Source organism: Cupressus sempervirens, chromosome 5 (assembly GCF_028749045.1).
Source record: "Cupressus sempervirens isolate cs-2001-9-10 chromosome 5, ASM2874904v1, whole genome shotgun sequence".
In the NCBI taxonomy this organism is placed as follows: domain Eukaryota; kingdom Viridiplantae; phylum Streptophyta; class Pinopsida; order Cupressales; family Cupressaceae; genus Cupressus; species Cupressus sempervirens.
In genome coordinates this window covers 645,907,852-645,933,374 of record NC_143122.1, presented here as the reverse complement: position 1 = coordinate 645,933,374, position 25,523 = coordinate 645,907,852, and positions in this window count along the sequence as shown.

Genomic DNA, 25,523 nt, shown 5'->3' with positions numbered 1-25,523 from the left:
AACAATTGAATCAATATAATCACTTATAAATAAGATTAGAAATTTTGATACTAACTATTATAAACAACAACTAAAACCAAGAAAATTCCTTCATACCTTAATCAATAGTTGTGAACTAGCCATAGCTGTAGCCACTCCATGATCGACAGACTATCAGAGATGAGGAGGAGTATCTGATGTCATGAGATACATGTCATACAATACACGTTACATGTAACATGAAACATGAAAGAAATATAATCAAATGAATTAAATTAACATGAAGCAAATGTACCTCTCTGAAGCTCGTATGATGTCTATGCTCTGAGTCCATAGTAAATGTTGATGGTCCTATAGAGAACTAATGCACATGCATAATTTTTTTTTGTCAATCCTTAGTATTATTACTTAATAAATATATGTATTAATTTAAATTATTTTATTGATACATACCTCTAGACTCGTGGATGGGGTAAAAAATGGGGTCGAGGGATCGCTACTAGGCCTGCCAACACTCTGACCCTGAATTTTGAACAATGTCAATAGATGATAATTAATTAATCATTCACTATACATATGAAATGTGATCAAATTAGTAAATTATAATTGTAATTTACTTGTGTGTCAATGCAAAATGTGTCATTTAGGAACTAATAAGTGACAAGCCCATCATCCGCATGATGTGCACATGTGACCACGATGAACTGAAGGCTCCCCCTCAACTAATGGACTCATGCAATGGATGAGGGTTTGTGTCAAAGCATTAATGGTCCCTAGAGTGCTAGCCTCTACATGTTCCTCCATAACTGAAGGAATAGTCACATGCTCACCCTGTAGCTTGACCACAGGTGCCCTAACTACATTAGGGTCATGACGTGCTCCTGACCTCTCAAATGATGACCCCCCACCTCTACCCTAGGAGTCTAATATATCAAAATAATTAGGGATCTCCCCAAGGACAAACTCATAATACAATTTCTTTAAAAAATACATGGGGACCTCGTGATTGTTGCAAGGAGGGGCATCAAAAACCATCCACCATCTATCCAAAAAATTATTTCTAATAGCATCGTGTATGCACCAATGGATGGGGAACCATTTAGTACCCTCTTTAACAATATTTTGTTCACTGGATTTTCTAAATAATGCACATATTCTACCTTTTGGTATTTCTTTTTTTTAACATCTTGACATGACAATTTATGTGCATAAAATCTTTTTTGTTCATCCCTCTTAACCTGCCAAACATCTAATTGACCACTAACTGAAGCTATTTGGGTCTTATTGGATTCGAGGGACAATGCCAATTGAGCCCTCATTGGATTGGTTTGTCCAAATTCTTTCAACAAACCAATGACTCCTTCTAATTCAATTTTGCCTCTTTCTATTTCATTTATTATATATTCTTGTGTGCTACGCGGAGGTCTTGCAATTGGTTCAGGCTACGAAATTTGTTGTTCTTCTTGGGGAGGGTTTTGGTTTTGATTTTCGTGAGGGTTTTGAGCTTCTTGGGGATTTGCTTGTTGATTATTGACATTTCTTGATAAAAAATCAATCAAAATCTTAAAAAATAAACAAATATAAAGAAAAATTGTAAATACCCTACAAAACAATATAAAAGACCTAAAAAAAATATTAAAAACATATCAAAAAATGCAAAATGAAATTTAGATCACATATGGCGTGCTTGTGATCTCAAATTTCACCGGCGAGGAGGCATGTTAGCAAGGTGGCTGGTGAAATTTTTGATTTTCTCCAATTCGTGTAGGTGCTATTGTGAGGAGAGGTTAAAAAAAAAGGGTTAAAATGAATAGGTCGTGCGTATGCAACCAATTTATAACATTTTATTTTTTAAAAGCACCTACGCACTATTGAAAATTGAAAAAAAAAAAGGGTTGTCACCTTTTTGGTACCACAACTTGGTGCACATGCTTGTTTATCTCCTCAGTGTAGTGGGAGTGGGCCATTTAGGTTCCATGAGGTCGAGTGGTAGTGTTTTTTCTTATACCTTTGAGATTCAACCATCAGATGCCATTGTTGGATTTGTTTGTGTAGATCTTCCTTTCTATTTATTCTTGTATTTCTATAATGTATGATTATACTCTAAGTGTATTGTATTTGATTTCATAGATCTTACTAGATGATGTAATCTATTTCATGATGTATATTATTTCAGCCTCTCATACCTTGTGACAAGTAGAATGGATGATTGTGCATTTTTTTTATTGCCAAGTGACATTCGAGATGACTGTATATTATTTCAATGAATTCATACTTGTATATTATTATTTGATATGGATTTATTATATATTGGATTTAGTGTTAATTAAAATTAAATGTGATTCAACATCATGGGACCCCTAAGAATTGTAAATTGTTTATATGTTGTTGATGTATGAGTGTATGTTAATTGCTTCCACTATTGTATTTGATGTTGTTAAGTTATTATCCTTAACTTTAAAAAAAATGTTTCTAAAACTTAGTGAAACTTTAGGTTAATTTCTTTTGGATCACATGGTGGGGCATTACAAACCACCTCTCAAAATAGCTCTAGAGGAGGTAAGAAGAATTACAACTCCAATAAGAGCAATGTAGAATGCTACTACTATCATAAGTATGGGCATTATGCTAGTAAATGCTAGAAGAAGAAGGGTGATCAATCAAGACTGAATGCAAATGTGGTTGATGTGAACATGGGAAATGCAAACAGTTCCATAGCTTTCATCATGTGTAACATTGGTAAAGAAGGAAGCCCTGAGGTATGGTACCTAGACAATGGTTGTAGCAACCACATGAGTGTTAATGAAAGTTTATTTTCCTTCATTGATAGGAATTTCATGTTTGAAATTAAGATGGAAATAATGAAACCATTCCCATAGTGGGCAAAGGATCTATCATGGTCCACACCAAGCAAGGTGAGAAGAAGGAGATAGAGAATGTATATTTTGCCCCCAGTATGAAGCAAAATTTGATGAGTGTTGGACAACCCATTCAAAATGGTTATAAGGTGCTGATGGAAAATGACAAGTGTCTCATCCATGAGAAGGATGGGAGTAATAGATTACTTGTAGTAGTCAAAATGACAAAGAACTGGATGTTCCCTTTGAGGATAGAGACATGGTTCTCTTCTCAAGTCATTGTTGCACCTCCAAAGTATGCATGTACAATAATACATCAGCAATAAGCTCTTAAGAGCATGATTGTAGACCCCTTCAAGCTTTGGCATCTCAGGTATGGACATCTTGGCTTTGCTGGTTTAAATTTGTTGTCCAAGAAAAGAATGGTAGATGGTTTTCCAAGCATTATAGATTCATGTGAGAAGTGTGAGGCTTTTAGTTTGGGTAAGCAACTTGGGCTTCACTTTAATTTTGGTAATTCTAGAAGGGAAATGGCACCACTAGAATTGGTGCATTATGATTTAGTAGGCCCTATGAAAACTACTTCTATTGGGGGGAGTATTTATTTTATGACATTCATAGATGATTTCAGTTGTAGGACATGGGTGTATTTCTTGAAGAACAAATCTGAAGATTTTGATAAATTTGTTGAATTTAAAGCCATGGCTAAAAAAGAATGTGGACAATATCTCGAGGTTCTTAGGTCAAATAGATGAGGGGAGCATACTTCCAATTTGTTTGTAAATTTTTGTAGGAAGAATGGCATCAAGAAGGAGCTTACAACCAGTTATACTCCATAGTAAAATGCAGTGGCTGAGAGGAAGAATAGGACCATTGTTGAAATGGAAAAGTGCATGATAAAATAAAGAGGGCTCCCAACTAAATATTGGGGAGAGGTTGTAGCAACAATAGTGTATTTGATAAACATGTTTCATACAAAGTTAGTTTGTGACAAGATTCCTCTTGAGGCATGGTCAAGAAATAGATGGATGACTGAGCAGTTGAGAATGTTTGGATATGTAGCATATGCACTTGTGCCTAAGGAATATAGGCAAAAGTTGGATGAAAAAGGTGTGAAGTGTATCTTAATAGGGTACAACTCAAAATTAGAGGCTTATAGGTTGTACAATCCAATCACAAGGAAGATCATCATTTCAAGAGATGTGGAGTTTCTTGAAAATTAGTCATGGGATGGCTCATTTGATGAATCTTCAAGTAGTTCAAGTAAAGTGTCGAACATTGAAGAAGAAGAAGACATTGGTGATCAACAAGATGATGGAGCAAAAAACTTAGACAATTGCAAGCAAAGGAAAAAGGGCAAGAAACCTCTAACATATTGAGTTTCGGCTCCAAGTAGTTCAAGACAGCCCTAAGCTAGCATGCAAAATAGTAGTAGCAAAAATATTAAGACTTTAGATCCCACTCGTACCTCCCTATTGCCAAGAAATACTAAGAATATAAGGGAGATAGAACAAGAAGAAAGGTATGATGAAGAGTTTGATGAGAACGTTAATTTTTTTTTATTTTCTCATAGTGACCCAATCTACTTTGAAGAAGCTATGAAGGAGAAGAAATGGTGCAATGCCATGGATGAGGAAAGAGATGTTATTGAGAGAAATGAGACATGAGAGTTAACTACTTTGCCTCCTAAGAAAGAAGTAATTGGACTAAAATGGCTTTACAAGACCAAGTGTAATGCTGAAGGAAAAATAGATAGGCATAAGGCATGTTTAGTGGTCAAGGGATACAAGCAATAGTATGATAGAGATTATCATGAGACATATGCCCCAATTGCAAGAATGGAAATTGTGCACATTTCCATAGCAATTACAGCCCAACAAAAATGGAAGATATATTAAATGGATGTGAAGTTCACCTTCTTAAATGGTGTATTGAAAGAAGAGGTATATGTGGAGCAGCTACCTGGTTGTGAAGTCTTGGGTGAAGAGAACAAGGTGTATAGATTGAAGAGAGCTCTATATGGGCTCAAGCAAGCTCCAAGGGCATGGTACAATAGGATTGACTCATACCTAATGAAAAATGGCTTTAGCAAAAGCGATGATGAGCCCACTCTTTACATGAAGGCAGAAAATGGTAAGGTTTTTATTGTTTTCTTATGTGTAGATGACTTAATATTCACTAGAAATAATAATTTCCTAATTGGTGAGTTCAAAGAGGCCATGAAGAATGAATTTGAGATGACAAACCTAGGTCTTTTGAAGTATTTTCTAGGCATAGAATTAAAAAAAATGCATGATGGCATCTTCATCTATCAAGAAAAGTATGCAAATCTAATCTTGGTGAGATTCAAAATGTAGAATAGTAAGGTAGTCCCCACAACAATAGTAGTAGGTCTGAAGTTGAGCAAAGAAGATTGCAGCAAAAGTGTGAATCCAACACTATACAAGAGTATGGTTGGAAGCCTAATGTATTTGACAACAACTCAACCTGACGTGATGCATTCAATAAGTTTGATTTATAGATTTATGGAGACACCAAAGGATTCCCATTGGTAGGTGAGAAAGAGGATCCTAAGGTATGTGAATGGTATAAAGGATTTGGGATTTTTTAGATTGTTGATAACGATTTTATGTTGGTTGGTTATATAGATAGTGATTGGGTTGGAAGTCTAGATGATAGGAAGAGCACTTTCAAATACATGTTTCATATAGGATTAGGTAAAATTTCATGGGCATCCAAGAAGCAACCTATTGTTTCTCAATTTAGAGCAGAGGTTGAATACATAGTAGGGAATGCAACATCATGTCAAGCTATTTCGTTAAGAAGAATCTTGACAGATTTGAATGAAAGGAAAGAGGATGAAACCACAATATTTTGTGAAAAAATTTCCTCAATTAAACTTTCTAAGAATCCATTCTTCCATGGGAGAAGAAAGCACCTAGAAAATAGATATCACTTCATCAAAGAGTTGGTGGAGAATAGAGATATAAAGATGAAAATTGGTAAGTTTGAGCAATAGCTAGCAAACATTTTTACTAAGCCTTTGGGAATAGAAACTTTTGTGCACCTAAGGAGTCTTGGTGTAGTTAATTTGGATAAAAAATAATTTTTGTCACTTAGGTTTGCACCCTTTTCCAAGGCCTATGTGCGAGGACAACCTAGTGAAACATGGAAACAACCTCCAAGCTGTGGGACTTGAACTGCGAGATTGAGTCTTCGGAGAAGGCCAGCTTCCTCTTACTATCAGGGCACACCTAACTACTCTTGGAGAGGAAAAGGGAGAAGGAGAGCACAAAAATCTACCTAGTTCTAATCTAAGGAGGTGATGCACCAAAATAGAGTGTTCAGACCAATCTCTACCCATACATGCACTATTGAACCAGAATGGAACTAAGGATATACACATCCAGACTTTCTTTAATCAAATAACCACATACAGATTATAAAACCAAGATGAATGACACAAGGAAGAAGTTCACTTATATATCATTCATAGGCTAGCAGAGATACAATCATGCAGATTACAGATTTCCACAAAGCAATGGCACAGGCAAAGAATTCTTGCACTTTAATACCAATGGCTGAAGGAGATAAGTGGAGAATTAGACAGTTTAGAGGAATAGGGGAATTTACACTAGAATTGTAGAGCAATAGTAGAGGAAAATTAGAGAGACGGTCCTCCTTCACAAAAACTACAAAATCTGCCTTTATAGTTCAGGCATAACTGAGATCTTTTCCTGTTGAAATGACTTCGCAGCTACCTGCCATTAAGTCCTACGGAGGACAATCATGGGGATCTAAAGAAAATCTGATCCTGCTATCAAATAATGCCCTGAGAAGATAGAAATGACACCATAACTATGCTCTGAGTAGGTAGATGGATTGACTGAGACAGTGGAGTGTCTTTCTAGGTTTCACATTCATTTCTGGTGGTTTGGATTGATCGTCGAGATCAGATCCGCAAGATAACCCTCAATTTTCCCTTTTTGGTGCATGAATCAACAAAGCCAGCAAGTCAACGTATCCTTGGCACTAGAATCAGCCACGTGGACCAATAGTCTTTTATCCTTTTGCCACCCTGCTAAGTCTTTTTGTGTTGACCACTATTTATCGGACTAACCGCACCACCCTCAAACTATTATCATTAACTGTGATGATCACACAAACTTGATCGCGACACTAACTGGCAGCCGCTAACCATCAACCTTGGCCAAGCCAGTAAGACACATGTCAGCAAGGCACTATGTTGCCATGGTATCCACCATGCAGCTTTTGATGGCAAGATAGCGCCAACCGTTGATCGGCCTTAAATTTGACGATCACGAAGACTCGTCGTACCACTATACTGTTCTTACCCCGGGCCCATCAAATTTGGCGCCACCTCAGCAACCACCCCACACTCGAATAACACCTGGAATTTACTTGACAGATGTACCTTGGCGAGACCTGGCCCCACTGATCCACGTGGTGAAAGGGCGCTATGTCACCATGGTAAAGACTGCGCAACTTCACCATAGCGAGATGGCGCCATCCGTCAATCTGACTTAATCTGATGATCGTGAAGACTCATCATACTTTGCACTTTGCTCATCTACTTCTGGGCCTGCGAAATGCTGTCAACACACCTGGCATCACTCCTGAGGTTTACGAGATAACACAACCCCACCTGACATGTGTCACTGAGGCGCTATGTTGCCATGGTAAAGATTGTACAACTTCAACATAGCCAGATGGTGCCTATCATTGATCTGAATTGATCTGACGGCAAGCAAGATAGATCATCCCCCTCAGTGCATCAATGAATAGGAACTGGCCACGTGCCAACTGTATGACAGATCCTTGTTGATACCTGAGACTCACCGAACATGTGGCAAAAGGGTTTTATTTTGCCATCATATCCGTCGTACAACTTTCAAAAAGTGACATAGCGCCAACCGTCGATCTGCATCGATCGAAGGGTGAAGAAAGCTGTGTGAAACATTAGAAGATGGCGGGTCCACCCCTACTGATGTCAAGGTCCACCGAGCTGGCGATGCATCAAAACTTCAATGTGACCACCCCTCCACATCACCCATGGTTCCACCATGTCTTTGGTCGGTCGGGCGCTATGTCACTATCGAAAAACTTGTGAGTTTTTTGATGGCGACATGGCACCCCACCAGCATTTCTCATCTCCAGCCTATGAAACTGACCGCCCACCATGAAACTTTTCTGACCCGCCAAAGAGCCTTGGATGACCTACAAACTGGACCCACTAGACACGCATTGGTAGGGCGCAATGTCGCTATGCTATCCGCCATGAAACTTTTGAAAAGTGACATAGTGCTAATCGTCGATCCCCTCAGATCTAACGATGGAGAACCTGCGGGCCACAGAAACCATGTTATAAGGCTTGATTGCTTAGGCATTAAAATAATATTAACTTTGGGAATTAGATATTGAATGGGCTGGACGTTTGAAATTCGAAACTTGGCAGGGAAAAAAAATGATAACAATAATTCTTTCTTTGTTTGGATTGGAACAAAGTGGGAGTGTTAGAAATTTGAAGTGACAGTGGTCAGTTGCCCCTAGAGCAAAACACCCACCTACTTGCCTGACAGGATTCAACTCGGTAGGTGAATTTGAAATGCAAAAGAGAAGGAAAATATTTTTGAAGCTAGACAAAAGTGATGAAGTTCAATCATTCGAAGAGAGGGTTAAGGAAGAGGAGAATAAGTAGAGAAGGAAGAAGATTAGCAAATCAATACAAAGAAGAAAGTGTAGAAAGTTTAGAGGACAAAAGGAAGGTTCAGTTTTAGTGTATGCAACTACATGCATTTGAATCTCTCTATCATTATATAAGTTCCTTCTTGTTTGTCCTGTGTAGTAAAGATTTCTCTAGGCATTATTGTATGTAGCCTCTAGTGTTGTAAGTTTAAGATTAGTTTTATTAGTTAAAGTATTTTGTAGTTTCTAGTTGAAGCTTAATGCTCCCAAATTTTGTAGTAGTTTAATTGAATTGAATAGAAAGCAAGCAAGAAGGCATACTAATCGATCCAGTTGTGTTGGTTCATTGTTGTCTCTTTTCTATTCACTATTGCATGATGCTTAGCATTTGAGAAGTTCATACTTGCAAGTATCATTATTACCTTCTCTGTATTTTAATGGTGGAAAAGCTCAAACTATAGTTTGTAGATAACTTACTATGTTCACTGCTTAATTGAGCTCTTCCTCTGTCAACTTGGTTTGTGTAAGACTTGTTGTTTCTACTAAGCCCACTAAGAAACTATATGTTTCTCTTACTGAGTTCACCTAGCCTTTGTGTTGGTTGAATGTTGAGCTTGTTAGGCTCCACCATCCTTTAGTGACTGAGCTCACTTAGTATACACTATGTCAAGCTCACTCAATACCACCTACCTATCACTTAGCACCTTCTTGTGCCAAGCAAAAACTATCACTCAACACCCTCTTATGCTGAGAGAATTTTTTAAGTTTGTAAAAATAATTTTTCAGATGGGCAACATGACAATTTGAGAGAAAACCAAAATCACATATTAGTTAAAACTTTTGTTTAAGAGTTATGAAATTTGAGATGAAAAATATAGCAAAATACAGAGGTGAAATAATAATAATTTTCTCTCTCTTGATTCTAAGTAGAGAAATGTTCATTGGTTGTTTACACCAACTTAAACTTATTGGGAAAGAACTTTAGTTTTTTGATTGATGTTGTTCATACCAACTTATTGGGGAAGAACCTTAGTTTATCAATTGATATAACTAAGTATTAAACTTGCAAATACTAAAAACTAATCAGAAAAGCATTATTAATTTCTCTTGTTGGATGGATCAATAGTGCTCATGGGATTTGAGTTATTTTCTTTAATAAATATATTGTTGACCAATAAATGCTAGAGATTTGAACTCTCTATATAAGCAATATAAACAAGCTCGTATGCTATGTGCCTACACTGGATATATTCCATTAATAGCTTACAAGCTACATCATACTTTCAACTATTATTTTTTGAATATAATTGTTTTTTGTTTATTTTTAATATTTGCATATGATCAAATTATTTTCAGTAGCAGAAACAACAACCAGTCAATATGCATATGCATAATGGTATAATTGGATTGAGGACCTACAAAGAAAAATAGAGTTAGCTCAACATATAAATAGAAAGGTCATAAAAATATTAATATTAACTTATGCTAGATTGTGAACTACAATAAGATTCAAATTCCTTTTTATCTAAGATTATTTATAAATTCATTCTAGCTATGGTGGAGTACAAACTTTATCTTTTATAATATCAAAGTCTTTTGAAATGAACAAGATTTTATATCTGATAGAGTTGTTAAGAATTATTCAACTTCACCAATATACCAAGAATTCATTGATGAGCTTAATACTTTTGAAACTAATTCTTATATCAACTGGATCTCACATGAAGGTAAAAAAATTAATTATAACCAAACACAACTTGCCAAAATCCTTAATATATGAAAGAAAATTATCAGAATTTCACTCATACACCATGCGGTCAGAAAATCATCCTTAGCTACACAACATATTCTGACTTACATGAAAGGTCCCATATGAGCATGAATGATTATCTTTTGTATATGTATCTTTATATAAGTCTCAAGATATATAAAAGACTCTTGTATGGATGCTTAACCAATTTCCTAGGGACTCCATGATATAGTGGACACCAAAGGGAAGATCAAGAATATGATTCCTATAGAAACTATTTACCTAGTTCACTATGTACTTAACTAACTTGTCCATCCGATCAATCTAATCAATGTTATAATTGAATTATGAACTGTAGATCATTTGGCTTCCAACAATGAAAACATATGAATAATGTTCCAACCAAATATCTCACTAATCCTATCACTCATCATCACCATCATCGTCATCCCAATACGTGATTGAGTACATAAATCATTGACACTTCATAGGTATAGGTTAATGGATTTTATTTATTTATTTTGTGTATTGGTATGTGTATGTGTAATGTGGTTTTGGTTTGATCTTGTCTTTAAGAACAACCATTTTTCTTAGTCCATGAGGATGATATTGTGTTGTTTTCTCTATTTTTTATACCAATAGCATGGAAATTGGCCATGTCTATTTGTTCTATATCTTTATTGTGTAATACTAATTTTAATAATCATAATGCATGGCATGCATTCAAATTGTTCGTGGAATATTTTATAATTTTTGTTGTTGTTGAGATTATTTTGTGCTAAGTATTTTTTTTATGTTGTTGCAAATGCATTTGTCATAGCTTGGAATACCATAGGTTGCTTTCTATATGCAGTCATCTAATAGTTATTGGTTTTCTTGACATGGCTTGTAATAAAAATAGTTGCAGATATTTTTGAAGAAAAGTAAGTTAATGATTTTCCAAGTGATTCTATGCAATTGCATTGTATTTCAGCTTTGGGTTGTGGAGCTACATGCACGATGTGTGTAGTCACATAAAAAGTGTATGAAATCCATAAGAAGCAAAAATTAGAACCTTAAAAGCTTCTTTTGACACATGGTATATTTCAATATTAGAAATTCATATTCATAATTGCAAGAGACAATTTTTGTCTATTGTAATAGGTTTCTCAAACATCATGAAGCATGTCGATGCAAATTTGGTCTACACTCTCAATGCATTATCCAATGATTGAGCTACAAATAATCACAAAGCTATTTCATTGGATCAATTATCAACTAGGGAAACTACAAAAAAATCATGCTTTACCATATGGAGTAGTAAATGTAGGAATCCAACTAAGGAAAACTGTTTTATAGCCTAAAACTTCAAGCTAAAACTTCCTCCTTTCCATTTTTATACAAGGACTTCATACTCTATATTATGGAACATTATAAGCCTATTTTTGTTTAAAAAAATCCATACCCAAGACTAGATTTGAATAGAATCTTCATTGCCATTATAAAGACTCATCTATGGATCTTGAGGATACTCCTTCAAATAAAAAGGTCTTTCTTAATTTGGGAAAAGAAAAGTATCCTAAAAAGAGTACCCTAAACCACCATAGGATTATTGTATTAGATGAATGGGGGATTTGTGCTTGATTTTCCTAATATGAGCTATGATGTTGAGGTTAAAGGAAAAAGAAGGGTTTCATTCCATCTATCAACCAAGGGAAAGGGTGAAGTCCTTATTTGGTCCCAATCAATGGAGGGAGGGGAACATAAATTCCTGTAGATTAAATAAACTTTAAAAAAATAAAAATTATAGAGATTCAAACCCTATTCCAAATTTCCTTATTTTGAAGCCCCATCTTATGGGTGATAACGAAGTTGATGTAAATAGGATTTCAAAAAAACCCAAGTCTAAATATCACTGACATTAAACATTCAACCTAGGGGCATTTCATGAGGTTAAACACAACCAAGCTTAATATTCTCCCATTCCCATAGCCTAGTTTCTATTCTAGATTCCATTATTCATAACATTTTTCCTAGAAACTTTCTTGGCAAACCCTTTTGAGGAAGTATTTAAAAGTAATCCTTATAATTCATATCAAAAGACGGGTCCAATCCAACAACCCAATTACAAGTTATGATCTCTATATTGAGACCCAATTTTACTATAAAAAACCAGAAGTAAAACTCAAAACCTTTCCTAAGGAATCTGATATCTTTCTAAAACAAAATCCAAATGAAACTAAACCAATTTTAGGTTGACCATTCATGACTCTAGTTTCTAAATCTATAATCTATTAATTTTTCTAATGCATACATAATTATACAAGAACAAATATTTCACTGTAACTTTAATGAATATATTTAAATGACATTTTTCACAAAAAAATCATAACTTCAACACATTTCCATCAAAAAAACTCAAAAAAATGGAAAAGAAATCTAGTTCACATATCTTTCCATTACATATAATCAGATATTCTTATTCGTCCAAATGTGGCCATACCAAACATTTTAATCTGACTATAGTCAGATATGCTCAGATCTGCAAATAACAACTTTTACCAAAATGCTCATAACTTATTCATTTCTCCATGAAACAAGTGCAAGCCAAATCCAAAATTGGCTATTCAGTAAAATATCCCAATATGTATATTTTACATGGGTTTTAGGCTGTACATGGCCATACAAGACTTGTAACCAACACAAAAACTAAAACACTAATCAAAATAACAACTTAGAATCACTTCAAATTTGTTTCAAAAGTAACTATTTCCTTCCATTCTTCCTTTGGTTCAACCATACATCATTTTTTTATAGCAATTGTGATTGGTTATAACTTCCAAACCACCTTTGAAATCATCTCCTTACATTCTTTTAACCATTATGTATTTTTGAAACCATTTTATGCACTTTATGCATTTTTGCATTACAACTTTTGCAAGTTTATGTCTAAAATTGATGAATATTTGCATGGACACTTTAATCACCCTAAAATGGAATGAAATGGACATTTTATATCAATTTTAGCCTTTATAAGGCATTCTTTCCTATTTTGACATTCTTGACCACTTTAAGACCTCCATGCACAATTTTGACAACTTATTACAAAAAGCTTCTCTAGCCTTTGCATTTCAACTTATGAACTCAAAAACATTATAAATGTCTTAAAAAAAATTTAATATCTAATATAAGGACTCTTAACCTCCTTGTGCTCTTGTACTTTAGGAACTCTTGCACCAGAAGTGGATATTCATAATTGACACTCAAGTGGACATGGGAAAATATATGCCTACTAAGAAGGTCTCTTTTGTTCATGATATTATGAATATAAACTAAATTATTAAGGAGGCTACAGAGAACCATAAAGCCCTTTAAAGGAAATATCCTCACTTCTCTAGTACATGGTATGGATAAAGTTATTACCACTACTCAAAATTTGGCTAAGCTCGTCAAGGAGTTGAAATACAAAGTGAACTTTGAATCAAAACCTTTGAGGATGGTACTACTAATGTTTAAGAAAAATTGAAGTGATGATGGCTATTAGTCATGCAACTCCGGAGAAAAGTTCTTACAAAATCAAGGAGTTAAATTCTAAAGAGGAAGTCATACATGGTCTATCCAAAGATAGTTCAAGATCCTCATTAGATGCATTAAAACCTAAGAGGAATGTTCATGTGAATGAAAGAATATTGTTTTGAATAACCCAACAATAAGACTTTGAAGAAAGGATAAATGGGGTGCTCGTATTAACAACATTGCTAGTAGAGTTCACAATATCAACGAAGAGATCATTCATAAAAATGACAATTTAATGAAAAAGATGTTGGAACATTAAGACTCAATTCCCTTATTTTTGTAATTTTTATTTTGTAGTTGTTTAATTGGTAATTAACATTTATGTCTTTTATTTAGATTTTCATTTTGTAAAAGCAATTTTAGTCCTCTTAAAACTTGTTTTACTTTAATGAATAATAAAATATTAAATATGCAATATTTGTTATACAAATATTTCAACAAATTAAACAAATTAAATGTAGATATTAACAACTCTATTAAAAAATATTAATAATAAATAACAAAAGCATTCTTTTATATAGATACATAAATTCAATTTAGTTTTTAAATTATTATAAATGTCTTTTACAAATATTTATAACAAATGTTTAAAAGTAAATATAATTAAATATTTATATTAATAATATCTATAACATATGAAAAATATTTAAATATAAATTTTACAATTTCTGATATTAGAACAAAATGTTTTTCAATTGAATTGCATGTTTCAAATCAAATTACATTATCCATCATTAAAAATTGAAAATAAATAAATTTTATAATATCATTTCTAGCATTAAGAAAACTCATTAGATTTAATATAAAAATATAGAATTTAATTTATCATTATATATGAAAACATAAGTTATATATCACAATGTAAACAAACTCCAGCTGGTCAGGACATTACAAAATCAATAACCAATATACCTTTGCACTTGAGACAAATTTTGACTCAATTTGCCATTCAGTGGCTGACTGGTTCCCAGAAAAACAATTTAAAAACTGAAATTTGAAAATGTTACATAGTACTTGCTTATGTTTGACAGGAGCGGCACATTATATAAGCATATCACAATAGTAAGATTCTGATTTGATAGTCACCAAGAGATACCCAATTAAAAAAACAGCCACCTCCAAGCAATAGAAGGCAAGCAATTCTCAAGATAACAGTGGATGTATGTAAGGACTATGACATTGATATGAAAAGCTCTTACAAAGCGACTAAAAACTGATAAGGTTATTGGCTACTGTCATTGCAGTTATGTAAGAATTAGTACAATGATGTGAAAAACTCTTTAAAAGGTCACAAGTTTTTATTGGTCTACTTTCCCTATAATAGAACAGATACCATTTTGTTTGGCATGGTTAAAATGACGACAGGAAACAAATGATAGCATATCAACATTGGCAGATTTAACTAGATCTGGGTTTTTTTGTTTTGTATCATTACACTGATGTTTAACCAGGGTTTTTATTATACAATTAATCTGATATATTGTTTAACTAAATAAACAAAATCATTGCTCAAATGAGTGTTGTTTCAATGATTGGTCCCTTATCTCTGCTTAATCATGACCAATGCTTCTAGTCCTACCCCAGCTTGTATGCAAACCTTTTGGGCAGAATTAAGGTAATATTGAGAGGGACTCATAAATAAGAAAAGATTTAATGTTGTAAAGAAATGTGGGACTCTAGATATAATGCTTGGAATTGCAGTAGAACTTTTAAGATCGTATAGAAAAAACTGAAATGGCTATCATTTCTTTAAGATCGATCAATGCATAAGAATTTAGACATCATAATTTATGTATGGATACATTTTATTTTAGAAACTAGTTAGCTGACAGGTTCAGAGAAAACCAAAACAAAATAACAAAATAACTGAACTGTTTATAAGAGATGTGAAATTTGAGATATAAGAATTTGGACATTGTAATTTATGCATTGGTACATATTAGGGGCAACATGACAGTTTGAGAGAAAACCAAAATCAAATATTAATAAAAACGTTTGTTTAGGAGTTATGAGGTGAAATAATAATAATTTTTATCTCTCTTGATTCTAAGTAGAGCATTGTTCATTGGTTGTTCACACCAACTTAATGGGAAAGAACTTCAGTATTTGGATTGATATAACTGTGTATAAAACTTGCAAATACTGAAACTAATCAGAAAAGCATTATCAATTGCTGTTGTCAGATGGCTCAGCATTGCTCATGGGATTTGAGTTATTTGCTTAAATAAATGTCTCGTTCACCAATAAATGCCAGAGATTTGAATTCTCTGTACGTGCAATATAAACAAGCCCGTGTGCTATGTGTCTGCACTGGATACGTTTCATTAATACCTTATAAATTACATCATGCTTCCAACTAAAATTGTTTTTTTATTTTTTAAATATTTGCATTAGATCACATTAATCTCAGCAGCAGAAACAGCAACCGGTTAAAATGCATATGTATAATGGTATTGGACTGATGACCTGCCAAGAAAAACAGAGTTAGCTCAACATATAAATAATCACGTCCACTAAAAAGATCATAGAAATATTAATATTAACTTTTATGTTGGATTGTGATCTACAGTAAGATCCAATTTTTTTTTAATCTAAGATTATTTCCAAATTCATTCTAGCTATATTGGAGCATAAATGTTATCTTTTATAATATACCAATTTTTTGAAATGAACAAGATTTAATATATGATAGACTTGTTAAGAATTATTCAACTTCACCAGCATACCTAGAATTCATTGACGGGTTTCAAGTTTTCGAACCTAATGCTTAAATCAACTGGATCTCACATGAAGGTCAGGAAATTAAATGTAATCAAGGACGACTTGCCAACACCTTATATATATGAAAGAAATGATCAGAATTTCATTCATACACCATGCAGTCGGCAAGTCATCCTTGGCTACATAACATATTCTGACTTACATGAAAGGTCCCAGATGAACATGAATCATTATCTTTTGTATCTGTATCTCTATATAAATCTCAAGATACATAAGAGACTCTTGTATGGATGTTTAACCTACTTCATAGGGACGCCATGATATAGTGGATGCCAAAGGGAAGATCTAAGAATATGATTCCTATAGAAACTATAATCTAATCCATCTACTTCATAGGACAGGATTGAATAGCATCCCCTAACATCCATTTATATCAGTTAAAGACGGGTGACAACTACATGTGGGAGGGAGACTTGAAGATATTTGATTGGTCCAAAAGTTCTACCAGATCTAAGAAAGACTTAAGACATTCGGCTGTGCAAGAATAGACATGAAAACATAGTCTACATTTCAATCTTGGGCATTTTGGAAGTACCAAAGATTCAATCTGCTGTGGAAATAAAGAAGAGGGTGGGAAGAATATATAGTAGAGGGTGCATGTTTGATAACCAATGTGGGGCTAAGTATTGTAACTCTAGTTTGTACCATCCTGTCTGAACAGCTTTACAGTTCAACCAGGGCTATTTCAGCGTCCATATGGTAGATATTAATGAAAATGATAATTCTTGTAGGTATTTAAGCATGAAATTAATTCATGGACTTCTATGTCTTATGACACAAGGTCTTCGAAGAGTTATGCATGTACACATTCTAAATATAAATCCCACTGAAATTGAGGGGTACTATTCTAAAAATCATACCCTGAAATAACTCAAAATGGTTGGGTCCGTTACAGTTTCTTTAAAAAAATTATTCCTTAAAAAGATAAAGCCATTCAGCTTTTAAAGATTCTCAATTTCCATATTTAAGCAATTCAATCCTCATTTTTTCAAAAATTTATAGCTATTAATTACTTATAGACAGAGATTGCCACTGTAGAATCATAAGAGGCCGTGAACAACTATTGACCACACTGGATTTACATTTATATCAACTTTTAGTTACATTAAATGAGAATTGAATTAAAATTAAATAATAAAATTATGATTAAAATTTAAAAACAGATAGGATTGAAATTTGAAGTTTGAAGTTTGATTATAATATCTAAACTGAAAGTTGATCTTCAGCTGAGCTTTCATGATAGAGGGAGGCTATCTGATTTAAGAAGAATGAAGAATATTATATCTTGAAACAAATCATTGGCATTGCCAATTAAACTTGAACCCAACCAAATTTATGGTTCATACATACAATTTCTGAATCAGTAACCAGTGGCACATGCATTATACTTGTAAGCTTAATTATTGATCACGTGGGCAAGAGGGTGTATAGTTAAACTCTTCGTAAGGAGCCTTCACACTTGTCTATAGCATGTACATCAGAAAGAATCGTTTGTCAACTTTAAGCAAAGATTTGATTTGGAAAATGATATTACCCCTAAATCACTCATTTTTTCAGTTTCCTTATATTATATACCCTAAAATTATATTCATCCTTACAATTTCAACTAAGAAACTCCAATATTATGTTCAAATTTGTATTAACGTACTTTATTCAGTATTTTATTATTTAAATATATGCAATACTATTTTATAAATGATAGTTTATATTTTGTTCAAATATTTTTAAAAAAGGAATCAAGTTTCTATCAAATGTGTGTACTTAATGGTTACATTTCTATATAAAGCATTATGTTTCGTCTTTTTTGAGTAATAAAGACTAATATTCTGAAATTTGTTATATGCAAAAAGGTCAAGAAGTGGTTACTTCAGTGTCATCAGAAATCTACTTTCTCAAATGTCTATTTGCTTTCATAATCAGAAAACTTGCACAATTGATCTAATACTTATGTGCAAGAATAGAAGAGTATTCATTTCGAAGTTTCATAGAAAGCATATTACAATTTTCCATCACTTGTTCTATTAAACAACTAAAAAGATTTTACAATCCATCTAATATTTATTGACAAATGTTATAATAATTGTGCACCATTGGCACAAATAATGTTGCATAATACATCCACTGCTTATGTACCAATGCACCAATAATTCTATACTATTAATACTTATAAAGTTGTACAGTTGATACAATATTTATGCATAAAGGTTCTAATAATTGTATGCTATATGTGCAATAAAATTACATAATAATTGATGTAAATGTCAATATTTTCTGAGAGAATGGATAGAAATTCACCTGCTAGATAATTTTTAGTGAATTTTTAATTTATAGAATCTAATAGACAAAATATTAGAATGTAGATGAATTGGAACATAAACAATATGTAATACTCCATACCAAGTATACCAACTAATGCAATGCTAACATAAAATAATAGTATTAAAAAAAGTAAACAAAGTACATTTCATAGAAAATGATAATTCTAATTCTTTCTATGGAAATTTCTAGATACACTATCAAAGAGCATATCACTCAATGACACGAGAACAACCTATACTCTGTCCTATAGCAAGAGGCTCCTTTTGGTTTTTTCCAAAATAGAATTGGGTAATCAAGAAAATTGTGAAATATGCAATACCTACCTGATTCGTGACATGACTCTTTGAGATCGCAACTAGACATTTTGCTTATTTTATTCAGGAAGAACTCGATGACAGTTGAACAAGTAATGTCATCTCACTTGTCTTTATACTTTGTCACTAAGTTGGCATCATAAAAAATGCAGTGAGTCAGAAATAGTCTCAAAATATATGTGACCTTATTATCATCCTCCAAGACAAAGAGTACAGTGACTCACTTTTTGAGGGGTCAAATTGAGAAGTATTGGACCGCATGCACCTCCACCACCAAAATTGCTCAGTACTCCATTAATTCTGCACAGCATTGGGAAGATCAGCACCATAAAAGTATCTCTGCACTCAAACATAAAATTCTTTCTGTTATTATCATTCTTATCATCATGTTTCTCATCATCCATTATTCATTCATTTTTATATTCATTAGTGCAATTGGTAATATTCATTAGTGCAACAAAATCAGCCCGCTATCCAAATCAACCAATCTAAGATGATAATGGCATTATGTATTTGGGCAATACACATTGGAACAAAAAACATGTCCAATAACATCATGTGTTGTTTTTGTATTGTCCTATAAAAGAGTAACAATTTCAAGACAAGTCAATGTGAATTATGTCTGAGCAAACTACAAGTGGTTTGCCACTCAATGATTTCAACTTTGAATGGCAAACTCAATATGCATATAATATTAAATCATACCCACGAGGCATTTATTTTACATTGTGTAGAACTAACCACTCAATGATTTCAACTTTGAATGGCAAACTCAATATGCATATAATATTAAATCATACCCACGAGGCATTTATTTTACATTGGGTAGAACTAAAATTATTTTTTCAAAGAGGACTATAAGCAATCTTAAATGCTAATATCATTTTCTTCTAATTAAAGAAAGCAAGTTGGTGTGGAAATATTTACTACCCTAATTTGAAGGGGAAATATATTAAACAATAGGAAATCTTGTATATCTATATCTATATATATATATATATATATATATATATATATATATATAGGGTAGAGATTTTTTTCAAAAAAAATCTACATTTCAGATGAAATCAATTGCATTATCAAATAATTCAAATTTAATCATAAGTATTTTTTTATACTTATGTTTAATGAAATATGTATGATTTTTTTTTTTTTTTGTAATTTTAAAAATGAACACACATAAGTTTACTTGCTAATGAGAATATTTATATTGGAAAATTGAATTTTAGGTAAAAACCTCAACATTTCACATAGGTCAATTGCATAATCTATTAACCATAGTTGACAATACATTCATGTCAACCATAAAATACATGTTTTACTCTATGTCAAGGACAACTAAATATGAAAGATAAAAAAGAAAAATTTTACTATGAGAAATAATTTGTCTAATAAGATTTTAATATGATATGTTCTACAACTATTTGATAATAATATGCCACTTTGAGTGGGAAGCCTCCTAACCCACCTCAACAAGAATATCACTAGTTCATAGTCTTCAATAATAGCTCAATACTCAACATGACGATAATATATATCCCTTGTATACCACCTAGCCTATTAGTAATATGTGAACTCGTATCGTCATTGAGGTCAACCTAATGGAGTGATGTTTTGGCTAATGTGTGGAGACTGATAGAGGTCCAAAAATGAGCATTTAGATGGTATTTGCAAGTCTAGTGATGATATTGAGCTAGCATATGGTGATTCTAGAAGGTGACTAGATGAGAAGTTGAAATATGTAGGAAAGAGTATTTGAAATCATTACGGGAGAACGCTCAACATTCTTCTACATAAGAACTTATGATTTTTAGTTCAAGTAGTAATTTATATGGCATGTGAATGTTGCACCATCATATTTTGAGGTCCCTAGTAGATCAAAGGTTTGAATTGTGGTTTGTTGTTTACTAACAGTGAGGATGACTATTAGCATTGGTCAAAGCTAGTTCAAAGAATGCTTTGCATTAATTTTTGTAGATTTATGGACATGATTAACAAGTTCATACAATAGTCAAGTTTAGAACTCTTGTGTTGGTTTTATCTACAAGAAGGTATGGTGTTTTGTTTGTTGACATCATTTTCTATGTTAGTCTTTCATTGACTCAATGGATTATCTCAAGTGAATTGTGATCTTTTGGTATGGATGTGATTTAGCCATTGAGTTAAGAGTTTGTTATGGGTCTTAATGTGTCATGTCTATATCCTTTTACTAATCCAAATTAGGAAAATTAGGTTTCCTTAGTGCTAACCTTGAATATTGTATTCAAGTTATTCATGTAGGGAGTGTGATTCTCACAATGGGTTTTCCCACATTAAATTTTTCACACAAAGAATTGGTGTTCATGTGTTTATATGTTCATTGCATCATCTTTTATTAATGGTTAGTTAGATAAAGATAATTGAAAGTGTTTATGATAGGAAAGTATAAGATTTGTTCAAGACAAATCCACTCCCACTTTAAGTCTTGTGGTCATTCAATTTCCTCTTAAAGAAGATTAACCACTTGAGGAAGAATAGAGATGGTGCATGATTTTGACCACAAAGTACTAAAGTACTATGGATCAAATTATATCTTTTAGAAGGAGTAGATGGAGTTGTATTTGGACTATGTTAGTTGGAATGTGGGATATTGTGAACCAAGGATACAAAATCCTCCACCTAATACTTCTCATCAATTTGTGATTAAGTTGCAAGAGAAGAATGAAAAGTCCAAAATTTTATTATAAGTGGCTTAAGTGATTCAATGTTTTTGAAGGTCACAAACTATACAACTACAAAAAAAGTTTGGGAAAATTTTAGTAGTATCTACTAAAAAAAAAGTCAAAAAAATCAACCGAGTCAAGATGTAGAATCTAAAAGACAAAAGGGTGCTTGAGATAGAAAAATTGAAAGTTACTTACATTGAATGAATAAAGTTATAATGTCAATTAGTTGGAAAACTATAGAAGATAATGAGATTTTGAGGAAAGTAATTGGAATCATGCAAGGGCCCATGACCCTAATTTGTATGTTATTGCAATATGGATTTATGCACAATGAATTATCTCTATGGATCAAAATCTACTATTGAAATAGTAAAATGTAAAGACAATCAACATGCAAAGAAACATGTTGCATTTGAAGATATAAAGAATATTGAAATTGTACCAAAGGAAAAAAAATGGAAATAAAAAAGAAGAAAACCAAGTAAAAAGACTTAAGAAATGATTTAGAAAGTATAATGGTAAGTTACCCTTCAAATATTTTAATAGACCTGTCACTATGCATCTAGATGGCTAAGTTTTAGGAATATAACTACATGAATCCTAATGGTGATCAAAGAAAAATGATAGTTATAAAAGAGATGATAGAAATTATATACAAATAGATAACATAAGTAAGGACCTAAAGAAAGTATCTATTTGGTAGAGAACCATTCATCATAATATAAAGAAATGTAAATGATTTATATGATCTAAAGCATTGCTTTTGGCTATCAAGAATAATGATAGTAATAGGTCTTGAGTCATAATGGTGTAGAAAATTACTTGAGAGATCAATTATTATGAAGACTACCATAAATGAAAAGTTTAAACTATATGACAATTGATAGAGAGAATTTGAAAAGTTTGATAGTAAATTAGTCATTTTTGTTGTTTTCTTAATCTATAGTGAGGGAGTCACGCATCTGGATTGATTGTAGGAGTAAGGATAATGATGTTTATAATGTTTTTGATTAAACTGACAAAAAATGGCCTTTATTCTATAACAAAAGAGCACACAATTTAAAAAAACACTAAATTCCCTTGTAAGGGCCATTCTAGCCAAGAGAAAGCCAAAAATCACCACCCCAAAACATAATAAAAAACTGACATAGTCATCATCAAAGAGATTCTATCACTACTACTACTATCCTTAATATTGTCATAGTGTATCATCATTGCATAGATTAAAGAATTAATGCATCTCACACTATTGTAGAAACTAATAGAGTTTAACAACTTAACGTTAAAAATGCATAGAAAACAATTGTTATGCTATGATAACAAAAAAATCAATCTTGAGTTCAAAAGAATCATATAACCAAAATAGGGACCCAAGAAGGAATCATCAAAAGAAATAGAGCTAGCTTTCATTAAACCTGGCAATATTGTCCTAGTATTTTGAAAGACTATTGCAGAAAAAATTTCAATCTATGTTACCATCATTATGATGTTAGATTCCTCACTAATCTTGTCATGTTTCCTCTTTTTATCAACTTTATTTAACCTGATTTTACTACTAACCACTCTGAAAAAGCCCTCTTCATAATCCCATCAAACACCCTACAGAGAGATAAAATGCCAATATTGAAATCATTTTTTTAAATTCCTTGATAAATTAGTAGATCCTTCTAGAGAAACAATTTTTTTATTTAAAATATCCATCTAACCTTGGATATTAGAAGAACCACTTATCGCATCTTGAACAAGCGAAGACAAAAAATCCTCCATGGGATCATTGCTAAAAAACGTAGTAAAGTTACACACCATATTCAGTGTATCCTCTAACTTATTTAGATTTAAGGTTATCCCTATCAATATTTATTTCTCATCAGCCTCAAGTTTTGCATCCTTAGTAGCATAATTCTCATCTTTAGTATTCTCAGTAGCCCCTCCTCCTCTTTTAACTTGTACTCCAAGTCTATCTCAAGGACCACTTCCTCCTCAATTTACTTACCCTTTGTGTTTCCTTTTTGAGGAGCTAGAAAATGTGTATCTCCCTAGAGCTACCATCATGCTTAGGCTCCTCCATGCATCTTATTTCCTCATCCTTATAACCCTTCACATTATCAACATTAACCAGGGGGCTCATCTTTTTCACCCTTTTGTTGGTATTTTTCTCCTTTGAAGGAGTAGATTTAGTTAGAGAATATTTTATTTTTGGGGTGTTGTGTCAAAAAAGACCTCTTAAAAGGGTATTTCATCCTTAGGGGTTTTAAGGTTCTTAATATTGTTCTTCCCATAAAGTTTTTCCTTTTTCTTAGCAAGGTTAGATTTGTTAAGGAGAGGATTAGTTTCTAAAAGATCAATTTTGATAGAGCTCTTGATCAACTTCATAGTGTGAATTTGATAATGCTTGGGGTTAGATAGAAGATGACTTCTAAATGGGGATTTATCAAACTCATAGGCCTTGGTGGAGTAGGGAAAAGGCATACTTGGTAGTGCTACTACTTAGGGAGGAATAGAGAAAGAAGGGAATATTCATCCTATGGTCATTCCTTAAATGATTCAAAATAAGAAAATGATAGTTATATCTAAAGAAGTATACCTTCCTTCCAAGGTAAATAATTTCATAGAAAAGAAGAAAAAAATATAATATAGGGGAGGAGAAGGATAAAGTAGTATTATAAAAAATTATTAAATAATTTCATGGATAAAGTAGTATTATAAAAAAAATATTACATGAAAATAAGGCATAACATCACCTTTACTAAAAACATGCTATAGCTCACAATAATGTAATAGTTCCTGATATTACTTGCATTTTGAATATTTCAAAGTGGCCTCCATACTTCTAACCTCAAAGATATTCAATTGTTGATTACAAAGCCGTGTCACCTTTTAGGCTGACTTATCAAAATGATTGAATTTGGCTATTTCTATCTGAAAATCAATTTTTTTCAAACATGTGATCTAAATAAATTCATTCTAGCTAAGTTATATATGGTCTCACACTTTTCCAATTAGAAATGTCTATTAAATGCATGTTTTATACTACTTTCTATCTAATTACTAAATAAATAAAATTATTTCAGAAAAGTGGTGTTTCAATAACTCTTGCTAGCTTTTATGATATATTTTTAATAACATATAAAGACCATTTCATAGAGGTCAAAGTCAAGAATATTCTAATATAGATTTTATAGTATTTTAATTAGATATAGTATATTGTAATTGAAAAATTCTACAAGCACATATTTTAACACTTGAAAAGATGCCAATTTTGAGAATGAAAAAAATATTAAATCATATCAAAGAAAAATGAAAAAATTATATGATATTCTAGAGGATAGTCTTATTAAAGAATATATAAATTATTTTCTAGTTGGAATAGATTTTTTTTGAAAAATATGGTGGGAGATGAAAACTATCGATTTCAGGTGAGTTGAGATTTGCATCATTATAAAAGAGAAAATATAGATCTAAAGCCTTTTTTTTTTCCATTTTTCTAGCTATATATGTTATCTATAACATAGACTGGGATCAAAGGGAAACAAGTTTATTTCCATATAGTTTTGTG